The sequence below is a fragment of the Alligator mississippiensis genome, chromosome 13, assembly GCF_030867095.1.
Source record: "Alligator mississippiensis isolate rAllMis1 chromosome 13, rAllMis1, whole genome shotgun sequence".
In the NCBI taxonomy this organism is placed as follows: Eukaryota; Metazoa; Chordata; order Crocodylia; family Alligatoridae; genus Alligator; species Alligator mississippiensis.
In genome coordinates this window covers 50,047,033-50,070,022 of record NC_081836.1, presented here as the reverse complement: position 1 = coordinate 50,070,022, position 22,990 = coordinate 50,047,033, and the positions used below count along the sequence as shown (strand labels likewise).

At 44.1% G+C, this 22,990-nt stretch overlaps 1 long non-coding RNA gene across 1 annotated transcript; it reads right to left on the bottom strand.

Moving 5' to 3' along the window:
- Positions 1-750: 750 nt before the first annotated feature.
- LOC132244670 (uncharacterized) lies at positions 751-22,509 on the bottom strand. Its single transcript, XR_009456380.1, has 2 exons — positions 16,954-22,509; positions 751-2,448 (listed from the first exon to the last, which is right to left on the bottom strand). It is a non-coding gene; the product is annotated as an uncharacterized LOC132244670 (long non-coding RNA).
- Between the last annotated feature and the right edge of the window lie 481 nt (positions 22,510-22,990).

The window sequence follows — 22,990 nt, the reverse complement described above, 5'->3', positions numbered from 1 at the left end:
CACAGTGTATAGGGCTTGCTTTTCCTTGCTGTTTGGGTGACCCATATGGCTGCATCGCTAATTCAGCATCTGACAGTACCCAGTTAAAATCCTCTGTCTCCTCCCTTTGGCCTTTTCACTTTGTAGCATCCTTCTCTGCAGAAAGCTTCCATCCCTCTTTTACCAAATCCTGTAATACTCCACCCTCTGTTTTGGCCATCCCGTGCAGACAGGCTCTTTCCACTTGACCGCAATACCCCACTCATCTGTTCCCTTCATAGTTTCTGACAGTCACAGTATATATGGCAGCACTAACCCACACCTGCCTCAGGGTCCACTTTTCCTCCTACACCACTGGTTCTTTGCACCAACCTCGGTTCCTGGTCACTGTAATACTCTTCTCTCCAAATGGTTGCCAATTTTACAAATGCCAATGAACCCATCTTTTCTCATGATCCATACACTACCCAACAGAGGCAAGGCCACAGACCATTTTCACTGTGCACCTTTTCCAATATCATCCTTCATGCTAGGAGGGCTGTTCTACTTCACAAATGTTAGTATCTTCTTTTTTTGTGGGGGTGGGCTATATTTAATGTATATAGGGTTATATCGTAGATATAACTGTTGTCAAACTATGACTGTTAATAGATTTATGATAGTTTTAGCTTTCAGCTGTTCTAAAAGGAGAGAACTGGAGGAGCATATAGGGAGTTTATATAATTATAAAACTCACGTATTATAAAAAGAAAAATTAGAAATAAACTAAAGTTGTTCCAACAATGGCACTTTATTTAAGAATTATATAAACTCATACACATATGCAGATACATTCTAATTGACATTATGGCATATAAACTTTCTCTTCCTATACCATGACTTGCAATTCATGGTGTTGTCAAGATAGCATATTCTGTGTGGTCAAGTACTTCTCACAAATAAATACATTCATTCCTGAATCCAGACCCCAAGGCTTGACTGTTTCAGGTCCTAATCCATCCTTCAGATGGATCTTGTATTAGGGCTGTGTCAGAGTTTCCCAGGGAATATTTGGTGGAATTTTTCAGTAGACTTGGTTTGCCCGAGTCAGAGAAACACCAGGTACGTGAGGCTGCACTGAGTGTTTACGTTGCCTTTTGTAGGGTCCTTGCTTCTCACCGACCCATCTGACGTCAATCTGAGGCAGCTCCTAAAGAAGAGGGAGCCATAGGGCCTATTTCTCTGCACTTGGGGGGTGTCAACTTATTAAGCATCTGTGTAACACCTGTGATCCTTGTCCAGCTCAGCTCTAAATATCAGCTGTCAGTCAGAGCTCCCGAGTGCTGCAAGGCAGCTCCTTGCCAACACGGACCGTCACAATCGGGACCAGCCTGGGGGTCACTGAGGTTCATGAGAATCCCTTGTTACAGCTCTTCTCACCTTCTGAGCCCAGGACGACCTTTCCAAGGGCACTCCTGCACTCTCCCTTTCTCTTATTTTTCTCACAGCCATAACCTGGGAACAGCATCTCTGACCGCCAGATACCCCCAGCCATGACTCTGCCTCTTCCCGGACAACCTGAAACTTTATCTCCTTGCAATATGCAGAGACCCGTGGGATATTCCCATGCTGCACAATAGCAATGTCATGGTGTGGCAGTGTAGAACAGTGCCTGAGACCTGGGCTTTGGGTTAGTAATCTATCTGGCTCCTGCGGCATCAGCGTTACCTTACCTCCTTTCTGCTCTTTCCCCATTGCTGTATCCTAATTGCTTTCACAGGGGGATTCAACGGCCGGTCGTTTCTTGTGATCAATGGCATAATCATGTAGCAAAAATAACTTAGTCCACATAATGTTGTTTTCCTTGCTTAGATTTGAGCTCCATATCTGAATCAACCCGACTCCCCAAATCTGACCACGTGACCCCCAGATGCCCCTTACCGTCCTTCCCTGGCAGTTAGAGAAAGGGTCGGGTAGTGATATGTGAGCTCTCATCAATCTTTCTCAGAGCACCTCCTCACGCCGGCTTTTCAGCAGCTTCTCAAATGCAAGAGCTCTCTCCAGTCTTGCAAGGTTCCTCAAAGGCCATCCCTGTCCCCTGCTCAGATCTGGCTGAGCTGCACCTCAGATGGGCATGGATTTGCTAATCTGAGAAACTGTCTGCCCAGATGATGTGAATTAACAGAGTTCTGGGGACGTTAAATTGAGTTCTGTGGTTTATTATTTCCAGGACTCTCTTGATCTGAGATAGGAAAGGTAACGATAAAGGTCATTTGTAATGTTAAACAAGACACCCACTCTTTCTTCCCCAGCGAAATCAGAGATTCCTGGAAGTATCATTCCTGCTGATAGGTCTCACGAGACTTTCACCTCCAAGGACAAACACCTTTCCGAGGATGATCAGGTCTGGAATTCTTGTTCGGCTAGGGTGTGCTCTGTTACGTGTTACTGAATATCTTCTCATGATTCCTGCTAATGGCAGGCCACTTGCTAGTGAGGGACGATAAAGGAAACAGTGTGGTCTTGTACACAGGACGCTGGGCTAATGACCAAAAGATGTGCAATATATAGCCAGCTTTGCCTCTTACCTGCCAGGTGACCTCTAGACAACTCACTTCCCCTCCCTGTTCCTCTGTTTACCCTTCCTTCCATTACATGGTCTGTGTTGGGTATGAATTCAGCCTAGATTATTGCCATACCCCCTCCTGGCCTTAAAATCTAAATGACATGCATCTGGGCTAAAGGAGTACTACACAGATGTGAAACCCTATTAAAATTTGTATGCGGCAGTATCTGAGATGCAGGTGTCAATGGCAACCCCAGAAGTAAGGCAGCAGGGAACCAGGCCCACCTGTTCCTTTAAGTTTTCATTCTCCTTCCCTCAATGGGTCTCACTGCCAGCTTTAGACTGAGCTTGGATGATGGCCTAGGGCTGCTGCTCAGTTAGAGAATGCACATATGTATTGCTCATGCGCCACGCAGACTATAGGTGGGATTTCCAAAACCAGAGAGCCTCACTGGGGTGCTGTTCCTAAATCACTTAAATGCTTTGGAAAGTCCCTCCCCTCATGTCTTAGCATTAAGGGGTTCATCCATCTAATTATTTTCACCCCACAAGGTAGCACCATAATGTACAGTTATATCCAAAAAGCCAAAAAAAAATTAAGAAGGCCCTTGCTTACAGCAGCTTCCTTCAGTGAAAAAGGTTGAGTGGTTTTTATAGGGACTTGCGGTTTTTATAGGTGACTCAGAAATTTCACTGTGAATCGTGGCAATCTGCAAACCTTTTCGGTCAGCCACTATAATCTCCTCGCCACCCTCCTTGGTTCTCCGAGGTTTCATTCTCTCTCCCCCCCACCTCATAATAAGATTTATTATTGGGTTATTCTTCATGGTATATTAGCCCTTCGCCAGAGCCAGTGCTGACAGAAATGTTAGTCATTTGGGCTCTGCTTAACCTGCTGAGAAGAACTGAATTTACAGAATGGGACGAGGCTTTTTATGATTTCATTCCAGAGCCAAATCAGATAAGAATAATTATCCTCTCCTGGGATATTAGGCTGCACCTCACCAGGACCGGCAGCTGACAGCTGTTTTATTGGTTGAGTCACTTGGGTCTGAAAATCAAGGATTAATTGTTCATGTGTCTTGGTGGCTCCAGGAATCACAGTGAAAGGATCTTTCTGGAGATTTGAGATAATTTACTTTCAATTGTTTTATATATATATATATATATATATATATATATATATATATATATATAAACAAGGAATGTTGAGTTTTAATTGATTTTATGTATTTTTCTCATTCTCCTTGTCCATTGAAATCAGGTGTGTATGTGTGTATGCATGTGTGTGTATATAATTAAAAATGTTTTTATACATAAACCTGATTTTAATGGGTAAGGAGAATGAGAAAAATACATAACATCAGTTAAAACCCAACATCCCTTATTAAAGATTGAGCCACATGATACAAATTTGGGGCCTCGGAACAAAAACAAAGTAAAGTTAGGAGGGGAAACATTCTCGTTCCAAGAAGAGTCGAAATCCAATTTGTCAAATACATTTTATTCTCATTGCCATTTAGAATAAACACAAGTGGCGGATTCCTAGCTCCATGCCCAGCCCTTCTCAGTATCTGCCTTCAGATCCTTTTATAAGGAATTAATTTACTCCTGCCTACCAGCTTTTTGAGATTATTCTAATGGCAATGGCCCTGATCCAAAGCTTATTAAAATCAATGGCAAGTCTTTCATTGACTTCAATGAGCTTTGGGTCAGACTTAACATGAACCTATAGGGCCCATATTCTGTTGCCAGGTTGCAAGATCTGGCCCATATTTCCCCTCTCGGTGCAGACATTGCTGTCATCTAAATGGTGGGCTGCTGGTCTGAACCTTTTTTATTTGTGGGATAACCTGGATTCAAGAGCAGCTTTGGGACACTTGCTTAAGCTTCTTAGGGGGAATAGGTCAGTCATGCTGCTCTTGGAGCTCTTACTAACAAACGATCATGAAATCTAGTGTGGCCTACAATGGGTGGATCTCCCCCCAATTCAGCTCCTTTGCTGGCTGAGAAGCACAGTATAATGTTGCTATAAATATGGCAAAAAATCAGTTCATTTGAAAAAAGTGAAAGCCTTGCTCAGAATGATAGATCTCCACCCCAACTATCACTTGTGATGAAATATGGCAAGACCTTTCCAGAAAAAAAGTAGCTAGAAACCCAAGAACCTCCAGTCCATTCTCTATAAAAGAAGCTGTAACACCAGGATGCTGTGCAACAATAATCAGTGCAGAGATTTAAAGCAATGTCAGAGATGTCAAGCCCTTTCCTTCTGCCAGTACTGATCAGTACCAAGATCCACAGTACTAGCCAGATCCTCAGGCGGGGTAGATCATGGATAGCTCCATTTAAAAAGAGTAGAGCTCCACTTAAATAGAGCATGTTGATTTTCAGTTGGGGATCCTCATCCTTACATTCATATCCATTGCTGTAAGTCAGGAAAGGCCAAGGATGTCAATGTACAGCCTGGCTGAGACATGCCTTGCTGGTTCTGTAGGTGCTAGCACTAGAGCTGTATTCGTGCAGCACTACATGTGAGCCAGTAAGCTCTGCTTTGCATTGCATAGACAGATCCTAAAGTATTCTAGGTGAAGAGAGATCTTGGGTTAAACCTGTCTTTAGATTCACTAAACTTGCATGTGTCATCCGTTCGGCAACTAGCAAAGTCCAGTGTGATGCCGGACTGTTAATTCTCGAGTAACAGTCAGATGGAAAAAAATGCTTGCTACTGTTTCAAATAAGCACTTCTCCGACAAGGCATTCCAGGGCCCACAAGCCACTGAGTTACCGTATACCTGTGAAGAAATCCCCCTCTGTCTGTCCCTGCTTGGGTCAGTCTGGCTACCCCCCTCTCTCTCTTACCTGCTTGTTCTTTGGTTTTAACCTGGTCACCCAGGTGACCGGGCTGTATAAATCCCTGATGGGAGGGGAAGCTCGCTCTCTTCCTCCAGCAGTGTTTTGGAACAGGACACTCTCACCCCCTGATCAATAAAGGTATTGGGTTGCAGCATGACTGGTTGTTTCACTGTATAAGGGGCAAAGAAAAGGTGCCTTTCTGCTCCCCACAGAACTTGGCTGTGTATTTTTTCCCTCGGTCATACCTGAGGTTACCCTGGGAGACTTCAGGCTAAAAGAAGCACCCAGAAATATTACCAGTGGGCAAAGCACCCCCAAGGCTTTCAGGGTCTGTGTACCCTGGGCTGCGCAGAGCCCTAACAGAGACCAGTGCCTGGGTGGTGGCAGCGTTACCCCAGGCTTGTGGGACTTCTTCAGGAAAGGGGATGGTCAGACATAGGCTCCCAAGGGGAGACTCCCAAAGCATGGTTTTGGGCCTGGCACAGAAGTGGATGGCTCTGCATAGTAGTGCCCCCTACTGTGCTGCCACCATACCATTCTATAGATATTATAGAAACCTCACTACATGCCAGCCTTTTATTCAGATGGATCTAATGAAAACTCCTGTGCACGATAACCCTTCATAGGTCCAGAGATGGATGTAAAATGCACCCATTGGGTCTTTAACTTTTACACAGTGGGCATGTCTACATGTGCATTTATGCCAGCTTAAATTTACTGCAGAGTAAATTACTGCACAGTAAGTGGGAACAGGCCGGCATCTACATGTGCAGGCATTAAAGCTCATTAACGCTACGTGTGGACTGACTCCAGGCTCAGTCTACACACACAGTGTTACTGCACAGTAAGGCGTCTACACATGCATTACTGCGCAGTAACTGATCGGGCTTAAATTTGATACTTGCATCATGCAGTATCAAATTTACACTCAAGTTGGCATAAGTTGCCATATTTACTGTGCAATACAGGCATGCATGTGTAGATGTATGCCTGTACTGTGTAGTAATTTTGGTTACTGCACAGTAAGTGCGTATATGTAGATGCACCCAGTATTAACAATATGAAAACCATATGGATACAGGGAGTTCCAGATAACTCTGCCTTACTAACTCATCAAAATATGCAATGCTCTGTGGTTCTGGTGGCTTCCACAGCAAAAGATGGAGGCTCACTGCAAACCATTTCAAGGGATACTATGTGATTCCAAAACACAATAGTGCCCACATAAGCAAAGGTATTGATAATCAGGAGAAACTTCTGTCCCATTCTGTGTCTTGGAGAGCCTAACTGGAAAAAAGAAGGAATATTGAACTTATTTTTGAAAGGCAAAATAACATTCAAAGGTGCCTAATGATTTCCCATATTAACCTATCATCGTTACCACTGAGGATTACAGACATCACAGAATGGAAACTTGTGTAAATGACACAACAGAGGCTGCCCCTGAGGCCCAGTATCCTACTAACCCTATGGGCAATCCTTTTTCTACAGTACAGAGAAATTGTTTCTAAATATGGTTTTTACGAAGTCTGGGGCCTCCCCAAGGAGAGGTGAGAGTGGTCTTTTATCAATACTTTCACCTTTGCTGGATGTAGCATGAAACAATTTCTTGTTAATGCTACTACATACCTTCCAAAAGAGGTTTTTCAGTTCCATCCAACAACTGAATCTAGGGAACATACTCACAGTGCCATATTGGCCTGACTACATGTTCATTTGGGATCTCCTGTGTGTCAAGGGTAAGTGAATGTTATTGGGAATACTCCTGTGTGAGTGGCTTTGTGTAGTGCAATTTCTCTGCATTTCATCAGCCTGTTAGTTTGCATTAGGTGACTACAACTGTTGTGTGAGCTTCCCTGTGACTTCCTTTGTTGTCAGCTTGAGATGGAGAGGATTATGATTCTGCTGCAACAGTAGATGGCATAACAACATGGAGGATCGGTCATTGTTGAGCATCATGGTGGCACACACCAGGTTGAAGACTCAATAAACTGGACAGGGCAGAGTAGCCACTAAAATGTCACCAGCATGCAAGACAAAGAAGACCAGATCTCAGCATACAGGGCAGAGACCTTGGGCATGGCACTTACAGGCAAAACTCTCACTAAAGCCAATGAGACTCACTTATGCCAGGGCTAAATTTGTCCCCAAGGATATTACCTTGATACTTGCAAGCAGTTAGGTTGCACAGTGCTGATCTGTCAGATGAGCAAGTTTATGAGGACGCAATGGTGTGTCACAAAGGGTTTGAAGAGAATTGATATGTGAGACCTGATAATTATGAGGTTGCCAGGCTGGTATCATTTCACGGCTGGGCTGGCTCTTTGCGGTGTATGATACCCATCAACGCAAAAATGGAAACGATGATAAATGGGGCAACTGTAAAGTGGTTAGATGTATCTCATAGGCTGATTGCATAAGCTCCTTGATTGAGAAACAGCGCCCTTCATCAGCAATGAGAGGAGAATTCATGATTCAGAGAGTGTGACTTGCTATAATTTTCCATGAGTTGAAGAATAATTAGTCAATGAGGATGGTCACCAGACATTTAAGAGAATAGGTTGCCAGCCGGGACTGTACTATGGTGCAGCTCCCATTGAGCTCTTTTGCATTCTGGGGCCAGTGTCATATGGAAGACTGAAGCAAAGGCCTGGTGCAGTGAGGGCAGAGGTGGTTATCCTGAGAAAAAGTGAGGAGGCAGAGAGAGGGGAAGTGAGTCAAATTGGGAAGCGTGAGGAAGAAAAGAACCTGGACAAAAGCTGACGCTTGTCCTGCAAAATCTCAAATGCAGTAGGAAGATTTTAGAGGAAGAAAGGCTTCGCTTTGCACCAACAGAACTATCTAACATACTTATGTAGTCCCCACTACTGGAGTATTTGAATGCCTTACAATGTTTGCAGTAAGTGCTGCTGTCCCCTTTTTATAAATAGGGAACTGTGGCTGGAAGAGACTAAGTACCTTTCCCAAGGTCCCACCAAAAGTGTGGGGTACAATAGAGACTAGAACCCAGACTTCCTAGTTCCTCAAACACTGGACCTTCTCTCTTTAGTTTGTGGGTGCAGACTCTGCTGAGGATGAATGCTCGTGGATCACCTTAGGACACATCTCATTTTCCTACACATTGGAACTGGTCTACACTCATCACCATTTGTCTCATGACTAGGCGATGAAAGGGATCCTTGAAAAGCCGGAGAAACAAAACTTTAGTATGAACAAGATGCTCCCAACAGACAAGAAGCTATATCAGAGTTAAAACTGGGATGTCACCAGGGCAGGAAGCAGAAGAGGAAGATGTCACCCACTGTAAGATGTAAGAGGCTGGGATCTGTGATTGGCTGTAGACAGGAAATGTGTTACACTTTGGAAGCTAAATATAGCATTGTAGTCCAGGCTCTTCTTGTAAAAGCCCTTTTGGGGGAGACGAGGCTCAGGATGCTCTATGGACATAAGTATGTGGTGATGAAAGTGCCCACAAGGAAAGTACTTGGAAAACAAGCATTTTTTCCTTGCTATCCAACCCTTTAGGAGGAAGGAAAGTAGAGGTTTGAAGGTTGAATAGGCCACAGCGTGATTTATTTGCAAAAGGTGCTGCCCTTATCACGCATGAGATGTCCAGGAAATAAAGGCACTAAAACATCAATTAACAATGAGATTCTACTGATAACTAAGCAATCACTGCTACCCCCACTGGAAAAACGAGACCTGATTAGGCAGGCACTCAAGGATATCTTTGTAAACATGCACATAGCTTGGTTAAAGGGGTTGGCAGAAACCATGACCCTTCATGCTATCCCGTCTTCTGGCTTTTTGGGTTCAGTACATGGGAAAACATTAAACGTGAGGTGTGGAGGAAGTCCTTTGTCACTCAGGAGATTGAGATTTTGGGGAGTTTCACCTAATGAGCTTGTTCACTCAAGCTGCACATCCAAAAGTTTTGCATGCACTTCCTTGTGGCGAACTTAGCTGTGGTGCCGCTGATCATGATACGGCTTCCAGGTTGAATGGGTGGCAGGGCACATTATAAAATGTAAGATGTATCCAGGCCAGATCTAAACACCCTGCTCCAAAGGGGTGAGGATGTTCTGTACTGAATCTAGACTTCATAGGGGAAGCCAAGCCCCTGAGCAGCAGTAGCAAGGTCCCCTGGTTTTCAGTGGCACTGAGAAATTCTCCCATGTCTTGCTGTTTCTGAACATCATGCCAAACTCAAGCACTGGGCCAAGTTAGGTGCATGTTTAGATCCAAGCTCTGTAGCTGCAGGTCTCCTCCTGCGATTAACAATAACACCAGAGAGACGCCCAGGAAAAAAATATTCCATTTGTTTCTATTTGTAACTTCAGTGGAACATCTAATGCAGCATGAGGCTGGATGGCTCCTTCTTGAAGCATAATTAAATGAACGCTGATGAAGAATTCAGGAAGAATTTGCCATCTTAATCGAAGAAAGGGGAGATGGAATTAGTCATGTTGGAATGTCCTTGTTTTCCATTTCCAGGCTCATTTAAAACTTAAAATTGAAATTAAAGCACCATGGGCTGGAAAGAATTCTCTTTAAGCTCTGTGACTTGCTAATCTCCCCAGCCCTGTCAATTCTTAACTCGGGGACAATGCTCCGTAAGAACAGGGGTGAGAGATCATGGTGAAAAACCTCCACAAAGCGGGTGCCTGCTTCCAAACTAAAGATTTAAACGTTTGTTTGGTTAAATTTCCCCTGGCAGGAGGGAGTGCCAGGCAGTGGTGTGAGCAGCAGGCAGAGAAAGGAGGATGGGCGCAAACCCTGGCAGTGTAGCACGGGAAAACAGGCTGGAGATCAGAGGACACGAGGTCTGGCACAAACTGACTCTGTGGCCAGAAGAAAGTCCCTTCCCTTACCTATACCTTAGTTTCCCCATGTATAAAACAGGGTGAAAAATCTGTAACCCTAAGCCCGAAGTGCTGTCGGGTCCATGGACCAAATGTATGAAACATTGGCATTGCTGTTGTTCCTGGCTCCGCATCCCCCACCTCCTTGCCAGGGGATGTGAGCCAAGATGCTCACTTAACCTCTGTGCCTTGGTTTCCCCTTTGTAGGAAGGACAGTTGCTCCCACAGTGGAGGCAGTCATTACTGTCTGGAAAGCACTGGGGGTTCCTGGAAGGAAAGTGCCTCCTAGCAGCAGCAGCAGCAGGGTCTGTATGCTTGTTTCTCCATGCTTGCCTTAATTTACCACAGAGCACCATGGTCCCCATCCCCATGAAACATGCTTCTATACATTAATAAGCAATCAGACTAAGAGGACTCAGCACTTTGCCTTGCAATACCCTTGAATAGCAAAAGCCCTGAGTAGAAAGTTTGCCCATTTCAAATCAGATCCAAGCCTCTGCTTTTTTTTTTTCCAAGCCTCTGCTTTGAATGTGGGACACTGCCAGTTTGAGGAGGGGGGCGGAGAGGATTTCTGATGCAAAATTCAGGACAGTTGAGAGGCAACGTAATAATTGTCAGTCCAAAGAGCATCCCAGTGCACATGTTCTAAGGATAAGAGTGTCACCAGAGACTATTGTCTGTCCCCTCTCTGTTAAAGTAGAGATAAGGCTGGGATAAATCTCACTGGGACATTCTGCCCTATGATGTTATTTCATGCCACATCACCTAATAGGTGTATTTTCACACTGCTTGCTACTGCTGTGAGGTTCTGCAGCTCCTAGCCAGGCTGACAATCTCACTATATGGAGAATGGAATAGTGACGGCTAATTGATTTTACAGCAGTACCGAAGGACAGACAATGAAAGTACCATCAATTTAATCCACTATTTAATGGTTCCAATTTAGCCTCTGTAAATGCTCACTAAACTAATTTCTCTGGGTTCAGCAATCTGAAAAGCTATCATATCTCTAATCTCCTTCAATATATTCATCTGGAAAAGGGAATTTAGCCAATTCTGATGTGCGGAGATGATCTGTTAGCACAGTGTAAATGTTTATAACACGGCAATCTAGTTCGTTTATAAGGATATGAAAAGTTTTATTGGGGAGGGCACTGGAGTGGAACCACGGGATAATAGGCAGTTACCCAGCAGTCTCTGGGAGCCAGGGAGCAGGCAGGCATGCAGAAAAATACTAGGATTTACTTTAATCCCAAATTGTAAGCTAAAGTTCTGCCCGGTACATGATGCACCTGGGACTTGATGGCACAAAGGATTCTCTTCCATCCCCAGTGACCTAGACTTTCAAACCAGACCATGATAGGAACAGTAATTTTTTTTCCTCACATAGGCTGAAAATTAGTTTAGTTTTAGCACATTTGTATCTTCTTATCCACCAGGCAAAGCACAGACCAGCAAGTCACCGGAGGAGTGCTATCTCCTGGGCACTCTCTCTTGCCTGATGAAAGTTGTTACAGGAGTCACAATTTATGGGTTTAGTAATGTTATGCTGTGAACCCCACAGCTAGCTGTCCGCTCGGCATGAGATGGGAAACCCACTTGAGGCCCTTTCAGTCACCACCCCCCCTGTTTGCAGTTACCCCCAACAACCTCCTTCATCATGGTGCATGTGTGGCACCGCTGACCGTCATTCATTAGGGGAATTGCTACCAATTTCTGCGGGAGCAGGGCTGAACTCTGAGCAACCGACTTTACTTCAACCATCCACTAGGCTGCAAAACTAAAGCTTATCCTGTTTTTTTCCAGCCAGCCAGTTTGAGACTGGCCTGAACTGGGATTCCTGGTCCAGATAATTTTCCTAAACATGGGTCCAACTATTAGTGCTCCACCTGACCTTTACTATGTACCTTTCTTTGCCCTGCAGCAGCCGGTCTGCCTTTGGGAATCAGATCAGATAAATGCACTCTTCCTCCTTTCCTCTTTCTACACTAAAAGAAAATCCCATGACATTCAACCCAGGGCTGTTGTGAATTGGCATCTCCTGGTCTCCTAGTGCTCACCATGAATGTTTCATCCTGACTGAATCAAAGACCCAGATTCTAGCACAGAGGTTTTTGCATCTCCCTTTAAAAACTGTCCCAGGTCCAAGAGTCAGTATAACAAGCCCGGACCTCGGACGCTTCCTCCTACAAGTGACTTAGGCAGAAAGCATCGTCAAGCAAAGATTGCTTTGTTCTTTATAAAAATAAATAAAATAAAAACATTGCCTGGTTGGAAATCTGCTGCAGAGAACGGGAGCGTTAAGAGAGAAATAGCTTAATCAAAATTTGGAAACTTAAGACATAGTCCCAGCAGAGAGAGCTTATTGAGCAGCCACAGTTCATCTACCTCGAAGTTTGGCAGGTAAGAAAATTAAAGATATAAACTACACACAGGTGTATTCCATATATCTAAGTCTGCGTGTATGAGAGAGGGAGAGTGTAAGTGTATGCAACAAACTCGGTGTGTTTTGCATAACAGCTATATAGTATGGCACATAATACATATATTCACTCACTCGGGCAGACCTTCATTTGGCAATAATTAGTATTGTTCCATTGACAATAGCAAGGGTCTGGACTCCTCTGTTTTTATATGTCCATGCGTATGTATGTACATGTATGTGTCCATGCCTCTGTGTGTGCATGTCAGTAAAACTTCTATCAGTGTGTATGTGTGTGCACATGTGTAATACCACATGCATGTTCATGACTCTCTTGCTAAATAATAACCCAGGTACAGCATTGTTAACAGACTCTATTCCAGCTCTCTGTTGCAGCCTGTTATGTTGTCCCTAGGCTGGAAATTCTTCATATTTCAATAGGAGCTGACAAAAACATATGCAGCATCCAAAAGCAATGATGGAGTTAACTGAACAGGGCTGTCCAATAGCTTTTATAGCAGGAGCAGTTCAGGACTGTGATGATTTTACTTTGACCATTTTTTTTTATTCAAAGACAATTCCACAAATGAGCTTCTGCTTGATTAGAGTTTTAATGAATATATCTGGATATACCACAAGTCCACCAGCCGTGACTGGAGAGCCACAGGCTATGCTCTCCAGATGCCGCCTTTGTGCTGTCAGTTCGGGGTGTTAATGTCAGATACACCATGGGAGAGCAAGAAGGGGAATATTCAAGACTGAAGCTTCCTGTGAGACTGTGATTTCCTCAGACTGAGCTCTCCAGCTTCTAGCCAGGCACTGAAAAGTCCAGATGGACAATGAAATGCATTGGGCCACATTCCTAACTGACTTATACCCCATACCACTCTGGGGAAGCCACGGGTGTAACATCAGCGAGGAATTTGACTCTGCGTGTAGACCTGGATCGCAGACTCTACAGAGGCCCCGTGCTAGAGAACTTGGCACTTCTAAGAGCTGCATGGCAGATTAATTAGCTACTGTTTGTTAGATACATTGCAGATAAAAAAGGCAGTATGCCTGCTAAATATTACTGTAATCACTTTGGACAGAGAAATCCTGACGGAGGTATTGTAGTGAGTGCTGCTGGCTGCTCCTGGCCTGATCCCTTGGAGGTGACAGTGCACAAGAAGGTTTATGGCAGCAAGGAATGATTTTCCATAGTAAATTATATTTAACATTCCACAGAACTTTATTGCATTTTGTGTTAGGGTTTATGAAAAAATCTGTATTTAACTTCAAGCCCTGGTAAACATCTTTGCTTATGTTGTTATGTGATTCCTTATTTGAGTATTTCGATTTAATTTCACAGTTCATATACCTTAAAGTTTTGATTTTTTTTTTTCTCTTTCCCCCACTCATTCAGAGAGACAGGACTGGCCAGGGGCTTCTCTCTCTCTCTCTCTCTCTCTCTCTCACTCGCACTCTTTATGCCCTCTCGCTGCACAGAGCTGGATGGGTGAGAAGATAGTTGAGGGCATTTTCCCTTCCTTGTCTGCTCCCCTCCTTGCCCCACAGTGCACTCTCCAGATGCAAGGAGCCGCAGAGCTCCTGTGTTCAGATCGCTCTGCTCTCTCACTAGCCCCAGAGCTTCCCTCCTGTTTGAGAGCAGGGGGAGATGAAAAAGCCCCCACCTCCAATAATCACTCCCAGGAAAGCCTGAGGAATTCCTGGGATAATAAAGATTCATAAGAGAAATCCAGGGTGCTCATCCCAAACCTTATTGAAATCATTTCCATTGGCTTCAGTAGGTTTTGGCCCAGGCCCTGAGTAAGGGGCTATAACAGTACAGTGTGTACTGCACACATCGCACCCTTATCCCCTACTATGTCCCCCCTTTGGTAGATTGAAAGGCTCAACAGGAGAGTAATTTTTTTAAAGGGTGCAGAGAGCCCTGGCTATTACTTGTGGAACTTGCAAATGGAGACCCAGAGTGACCCAGTAAGGCCAGGAAACAGCCAGGATAACACTGTGGGAATCAGGGGCCTAAGTCTCATGTCTTTCTGAAAATGGTACCTGCATTTTTGTATAATGTAACAATAATGAAAAGACAGGAACAGTAGCTATATCGTAGGATGGAGGCAAATCCCACCCTGCATAGCTGAGATGGAGAATTGCATGGTATTAACACTTCACGTCCCTGTGTGATGCTGAACTAGATCCAGGGTACCCACAAAACCTTCCTCTGAGTCAACGTTTTGCAGGGGAGGAAGGATAATGCAGTGGTCAGGGCACTCACTTAGGGCTTGGTATATATGGATTCAGTTCTTTGCTGCACCAGACACCTTCCATGTGACTGTGGGCAAATCATAGCTGGGGATAATGGGGATAATAGCACTGGGGATAATAGCACTGCCCTACCAGGCCTACCCCATGGGGATGGTATGAGAAAACATCCAGGAAGGGTCCAGGAACTACTTGGATACTGCAGTGATGGGAGCACCTATGATAGCTACACACTGCACTTGATTGACTCCCCATCTGCTTGTGAGGTAGGCAGGTATTTTCCCCAATCTTCCCAAGTTAAGTAATCTGCTGAGGTTCACACAACAGGTCAGGAGCAAAGCTGGGAACATATCCCAGACATCCCAGGCTCCAGTTTGAGCCACCAGACTACCGTCCCTCCTAATAGCAAACCCCTACTGCTAGGGCCCTGCCACCAACTAGCGTTAGCCCCTTTGAGTGTTGCACACATGGCTGGTTCTTTGGTGCATCATTTGTTTTAAACAAATGCAGTGTGGTTCAACATGAATTTGTAAGGACACCTGGTGCTAGATTTGTTGACCAGACACTGTCTGTCCATAAGGGCACTGAGCAGGTAACACGCTTGCTCTGTCAGGCCTTAAAATCCAGCGTCTCAATGCAAGGCCCTTCTGATACCATTCGCTGTATGTACATGCAGACGGAGCTGGGTGGTGTAATGAACCCACTGGAGCAGGGGAATCTCTCACAGCCTTTGAACCTAGCAAGGCTCACCCACTTTAAGCAGGGCTTTGGCTTCCTTGTAATATAGCTTTTAAATCTCCATTTTGGGTAGGGAAGGAATTGCCAAAGGACTTTCCGAGCCATGAAATGGGGTTTAGGATCTATGGTTCTCTTCGTGCAGTGAGTTGGGCAGGCAGTTCTATCCGCATCCAAGTGATTCCTGTTGGTTCAATGTCTTGGGCAAGCTAGGCTAGTAGAGGGCAATTGCAGCTGTGCTAGTAGCATTGGCAACCCCAGATGTTCAGCAAACACCAAGATCCTCCTGTAATCACCTGAGTCCAGGAGTCAGGGCTTTGAGAAAAATATGGTAACTCTTGCAAGTTGACAATGCTGTACTGGCCCTTGTCCATATATCCTACTCACTGCACTTCCATGTCAGAGCTGGCGGCAGGCTTTATGTTTCTCCAAGGTCAAGAAAAATCCAGATACTGCTAGTGCTGAAACTATCCTCCCCTGAGTGAGCAAAGAGCCTATGGCTTTCTCCCAATCCATGGTGTTCAGCTGAACTGGACCTGCATAGGGAGCTCTGTAAGGATCTATGATAGACATGCACTTCATTCATTCATTCCCACTCATTCAGAGAGACAGGACTGGCCAGGGGCTTCATCGATGAAGGAGTCAAATATTATTCCCAGTTTTACTGATTAAACTGAGAGGAAGGAATTTGCTGCATTTGTTCCATGAGTTTATTCCCTAACTCCTTCAGAGTTAGGAAATACATAGTGATTTATACATAGAGTTAGGAAATACATAGTGATTCACTGTCTAGGGGCAGTGAAAAGGTGTCCCCTGCGTATGCCCCAAAGTGTAAAATCTAGCTCTTGTCTGTTGGTTTCCTCCTGTGGAATTTTGCATCCTGTTTCTAATCCAGAACACAGTGACATTTTAGTAGCTAATATGACTGAGCATGTTGACTGAGCATGTTGACTATTTTCCTGTACTTTATAGCCCTGGGTTTCAGCTGTCTAATATTTCTTGACTCGAAGGACATTTTTTTGAAGATTTCATATGTCTATTTACATTCTACACCTTTTATTTTTGTGAGGGGTTGGCACCAGGAGTCAGTAAAAATGTCTTGGTGAATTAGCCTTTGTGCTGAAAATATATTACAGGGGGGAAACCCTTCTGATGAGTGATTTGATGAATGACCTTGATCATACACCTTCAGCTACACAAATAGGATGCACTATTTTGAAATATTTGACCTGATGATTTTTTTTTTTCATAATTACGTTTCTGAAAAATACTGAAAAATTGCTACTTACACTATACCCGGCTGGGTTCTCAGAATAATCAGCATTACATATCAAAGGTCTTTCCCCACAAATACGTTTGTCGTTCTGCTACCCAGATTCATTTTCTTTGGACGCACCAGACAGTAAGTTTTAGACTTGAATATGAAAATCCTTTCCTGGAATGTCAAAGGTCTCAATAAATCTGGCAAAAGGAAAACATTTATATTATTCTTGAACAAAATCAATACTGACATAGCTCTCATTCAGGAAACACCTTTCTCTTAAGTGATGGTGAAGCTACATTCAAAAAGAGTAAAAGAAATTATAACTCCCCTACCCCTCTGAATAAAGGGTCATGATCTACTGTTCATCTTCGTACAAAATTCCTATTGACAACAATTTCACTTATTTATTGATTGAGTTTCTTTTTAATGTACTCAGTGCCATAGCAACTGGGTGCATTCCATAAATTAAATGCGACATCGCATTAAGTTAAACTTCTCACAATGGGTAATATATGCGTGCGTGCATGTGTGTGCGTGCAAGTGTGTGTGTGTGTGTGCGTGCAAGTGTGTGTGTACACACACACACACACACACACACACACACACTCTGCCACCACCACTTCCTGAACTGCTCCAAACAACTATAAACATGAGTGATTACTGACCTTCAGAATTCATTGCATGTATTTGCTTGACTTTGGATAAGATACAAATGAGCAGAGGCTCAAATTTACATGTGTACACATGCTCCTATTCATGTGTATATAATATATTCAGAAGGATAAGCATAACATTAACCGTGATATTTCATAACCTGGGTACACAAGGCTAGGCCCTGATATTGTATTCTCTGAAGACGCACTTTATTTGACACTAGTGAGTAATGCTATGGGCTTCAGTGAGAGTACTCGCATGGGTAAGTCAAGCATATGCATAGAGGAATCAGGCTCTGTAGTTACAGAGAAACTAACTTTAGTCTTCGTAGATGTCATTCATATGAGTGACATCATTGCTCCATGGTAACTAATATATTTCAGATTAGATAAATATGTGGCATGAAAAATAGATTAGTTTTATATAGATTGATTATTCCATTATATAAATAGATGGAACATTTTATTTCTACTTGCATTCCCAGCCAATAAGAACATAATTATATATATTCAAAATACTTTTATGTAAATATTTGATGCTCTAGTTTATTTTCTACATTCACCCCAAACCACAGCAATACAGACTTCACAATAGACAACCAAAGAGTATAGTAACTTTGGGCTGCTTGAAAAAGACCCAGAGTTAGAGGGGGCTCTGAAAGCTTTTTTTTTTTTTTTTTTTTTTTTTTTTTTAAGCTCTCCCTCACAGGTAGGTAGTAGATCACGATCTGAATGTGGAGGCCTCATTTAGTAAACTGATGCCCTGAAAAGGCAGAATGTGAATTTCTTGGACAATGATCCCGAATAGCCAGGGAGAGAGGCTGCCACTGAGAAATGTAAGGGAGTGGGAAGGCGGGGAGAGAGATGGAAAGCAACCCCACGCAGCAAAGCAAAGCTAAGCATTGCAAAGAGAGCCCCCCGTCTGCTCTTAGATGGCAGCACGATGATGAGACAGTGGGCGGGGGCTCCGGCTTCTGGAACCGGAGCTTTCTGTTTGCAGTTTCAATCTGACACTGACACCTCGACAGACTTTTGTTTTCATGTGGCATTTGGTTAACCAAAGAGAATGGGATCCTGTTAGCATGCCAATCTCTCTTTTTTTCTGCCAATCTCAAGATGGCACAGGCAGCTTCCAAACCCTCTTTAATGTGCCATCTCACATCCCCTCTCCCTCTCTCTCTCCCTCTCTTTTTTTTTTTTTTTTAAGGAATAAATTTCTGTAGCAGCCAATTACAGCAGTTTGATGTGCATAATAATGAATCCATTGAAATTGAAATTGACACCTCAGAGAATCAGTATTAAAAACACACACACATACACACACAACTTAGATGAATCAAGCTCCTTTCCCCCCTCTTCCTCCTCCTTACAGTTTTCTATCATTTAGAACAATTTGCCATCACTTGGGTCCTGAGCAGATTGCTGAGAGCTTGGTATGTGCTGAAGACTCAGTGATTGGGACTGAAGCTTGTACAGGCTCTGTCTCCTTTCCTAAGCACAGATCAATTACAAGGCAGACAAGTCAGTGTCACATGTGATTCACAATGTCAATTTCATGCTAGTGGTAACCATTTAAGAAAGAGCTGTGGAGGTTTTACATTTGATAAGAAATCAACAGTGTTTGTGTTTGTAAAAGACCGATCACAGAGTGTGACAGCTCCAAGAGATTGCTATGGAGCATCGACTTCACGTCTGTAGTCTGTCATGGAGCCATAAGTATTTATTTCAAATGTTTTTTCTTTTTTTTTTTTAACCAGGATGTTGAAAATAAACTGTCAGTCTCTATTTACAGCTGAACAAGTAGAAAATACGAAGGATTTTAGGTTAAATTGTCAGCTAACAGAATTCAAAACAGAAAAAAAAAATATGTACAGCGCTCCCTGGGTTATTACCCATTTGGAAAGGGAAAAATCATTTCTAAATTTGGAGATGCAGATGTCTCTATTTTGGGGAAATATGACCTGTATACTTAGGGGACTTTGGCTATGTTTGTTCTCCTGAACTCCTTATCTACTTCAATGTATTCTGTATAATTCCTGTAGCATGGTAGAAATAGACAATAAGGGCTGGAGGCTGATCTTGGTTTCACCATTGGGGCTGTTCCAGACTTCGGTGTAGCTGATCAGAATTCAGCTCCTATATTTTCAGTGTGGAGCAACTAGAGTCTTTAGGAGGTAGATAATTGGAACCAGACTCTCTAAGATATCCAGATCCAGGTACACTGAGACAATGTATTTACCCAGAGTAGAAGGCAAGGTATAACTTTTCGTCCCAGCTTGATGATGATGATGATGATGATATTGCTGTTTCCTTCCCAGCAGAAATTTTAGAATCTTCAAAAAAAGGCAAATTTAGCACTGGTGCCAGGTGGCATTTCTGTTCGTTGCCAACGTCTGGAGGGGAAGGAAGGCTAGCATGGTGAAAATGCAAGCCTGGGTGTTGGCAGGTGTGGATTCGGCATGAGTTTTCCCTATCTGTAAAATGGGGATATGGCTGTTGTGAGGCTTCATTAATCACTAAGACTCCCCAGGTCCCCAGACTGAAGAAGTGGAAAGTATGATGATCTACTAGGCCTTTGCACAATGGCTGAGTATAAGTAGGGACAGACAAAGTTTAGTTAGGTTTTTTTTTCTTAATGAATACTCATGGGCATGCATATCCAGCTATGTTTCTGGGAGCTCCAGCATATGATTAAGAGCCAGATATGAACTGAAAACAGCCTGGTGCTGCTGTTTCTGATGGATTTTTTCAATCTATTTTCCCAAACGGTTTCTGGAGTGGGCATACTCAGAAATACTGCACGAAAGGTAGGCTCTAGCATTGCTATGAAATTGTGTTGACAAGGCTGCTCAGCATTATTTCATGAGAGAATGTGGAATTATAGGAAGACAGAAAAACAATATCAACATTGGGCCAAACTTCTCTTGATATGAATCAGTCCGCCTCCATAGGCTTCACTAGCACTACACTGATATACACCAGCTCAGGAACAGGCTCTTTAATACCCATTATAGGTTGCATTAGAGGCAGAAGCTTAACAGAGAAAAGCACAGACAGGAAAGGGAAATGGCAGTTCTCAGCACCTTTGGCTCATGGAGACAATGGGTTTATTCCTTGTTGTAGGACCCTGAGGGTAAATCTGGAATAAACCCATTGGCTTCAATAGCATTTCTTTTGATTTACGCTACAACTGCTGGCCCAATATTTGTATTTCAACCTCTATCACTGTGCACACGTTAGACATAGTGCTAGTTGCCTGTTTCAGCCAGCAGTATTTTGCAGCACTTCCACTATTTTTGTAGGGCTACAGGGGCGTACATGTCTGTGCTTGATTTCTGTGGCGCAACAAGGGCACGTATAGCGCTGCAAATGTAGTGTCCCTACATGGCTTGTATCTTCCTGAAAGAGAACTATGTGACTCCTGAGAGGGGTAATAGGCTATGAAGCCTCTTGCCCCCTGCTAAGCAGCTGATTCTAATTACACTCAGCTTGATAGCAAGTGACTCTGTCCTCCAATGGCTGCTCAGTGGCTTATGTGCCATGCTTGGGTCTCAGCTGCTTCCTAGCAAACAGGTGTCATTGGAGCCACAAAGCAGAAGGTAGGGTCGGGTCGGGTAGCACCTTAGAGACTAACTGGTTCAGAGAGGCAATAGCTTTCATAGGAAACACCCTTCATTGTTAGATGAAGTCACCAATACAACTGCCCCCTTGTTGGTGCTGAAGCAGAGGTCAGTGGCTGAATAGCCTGCTTTACCTACTGTATAGGACACTTCCACCTATCTGCACCAAAACAAAAGGTTTCTTTGTTTTAATTTATGGTATTTAAGCCTCTGCTACAAGGATACTAATTTATGCCTTTTCCCCAACTACTCTTAGGCTTGCCTGGGCCCCTGTAAGGGAACACTTCAGCTCCTCTTTATCTCAGGTTAGCAAGAGAGGGTCAAAGGAGACGAATCCTAGTTGCTTTAGTGAATCCATTTTCTAAGCAGTGATAGGGTTTTAGTTTCCCATCTGGAATCATCACTTCATAGGTTTCATAGGCATTAGGGCTGGAAGGGACCTCAGAAGATCATCGAGTCCAGCCCCCCGCCCAAAGGGCAGGACGTCAGCTGGGGTCATAGGATCCCAGCAAGATAAGCATCCAGTTTCATCTTGAAGGTATTCAATGAAGGCGCTTGAACAACCTCCGGTGGCAGGCTGTTCCAGACCTTGGGGGCTCGGACAGGAAAGAAATTCTTCCTTATGTCCAGCCTGAAACGATCTTGTAGTAGTTTGTGACCATTCGACCTCGTCATCCCTTGGGGTGCTCTGGTGAACAAACGTTCCCCTAGATACTGGTGGTCACCCCTGATAAATTTGTAGGTGGCCATCAGATCACCCCTGAGCCTGCGCTTTTCCAGGCTAAAGAGCCCCAGGGCTCTCAGCCTGTCATCGTAGGGTCTGCTTCCCTGACCTCTGATCATGCGCGTGGCTCTTCTCTGGACTCTCTCAAGCTTCTCCACATCCTTTTTGAATTGTGGAGCCCAAAACTGGACGCAGTACTCCAGCTGCAGCCTCACTAAGGCCGAGTACAAGGGAAAAATGATGTCCCGGGATTTGCTTGAGAAGCATCTATGGATGCAAGCCAGCGTTTTGGTCGCTTTACTAGCCACAGCATCGCATTGCAGGCTCATGTTCATCTTGTGGTCAATGATGACCCCCAAGTCTCTTTCTTCCATAGTGCTAGCCAGCATAGCACTGCCGAGCCTATAAGGATGCTGCGGGTTTTTCTTCCCAAGGTGGAGAACCTTGCATTTATCGGCGTTGAATGCCATCAGATTCTTGTCCGCCCACTTGCTGAGCCTGTCCAGGTCAGCCTGGATCATCTGCCTGTCTTCTGGTGTGGATGCTTTGCCCCAAAGTTTGGTGTCATCGGCGAACTTGGCCAGTCCGCTTCTGACTCCAGTGTCCACATCATTAATGAAGATGTTGAACAGTATGGGTCCAAGGACAGAGCCCTGGGGGACCCCACTGGTCACAGGACACCACGATAAGTGACTTCCATCAATTACTACCCTCTGGGTCCAACCCCGGAGCCAATTTTCCAGCCAGTGGATCGTGGAGGACCCAAGGCGACAATTGGCCAGTTTCTCCAAGAGACGATCATGGGAAACCAGATCGAAGGCTTTTTTGAAGTCAAGATATATGACCTCAATCTCATCTCCCTTGTCCAGGTGATAGGTCACCTGGTCGTAGAAGGAAATGAGATTGGTCAAGCAAAACCTACCCGCAACAAACCCGTGCTGGCTATCCCTTAAGATGTTGGTGTCGGCCAGTCCATTAAGGATGGCCTCCTTAATAAACTTTTCTAAGATCTTCCCAGGGATAGAAGTCAGGCTGATGGGCCTATAGTTAGCCGGATCCACTTTC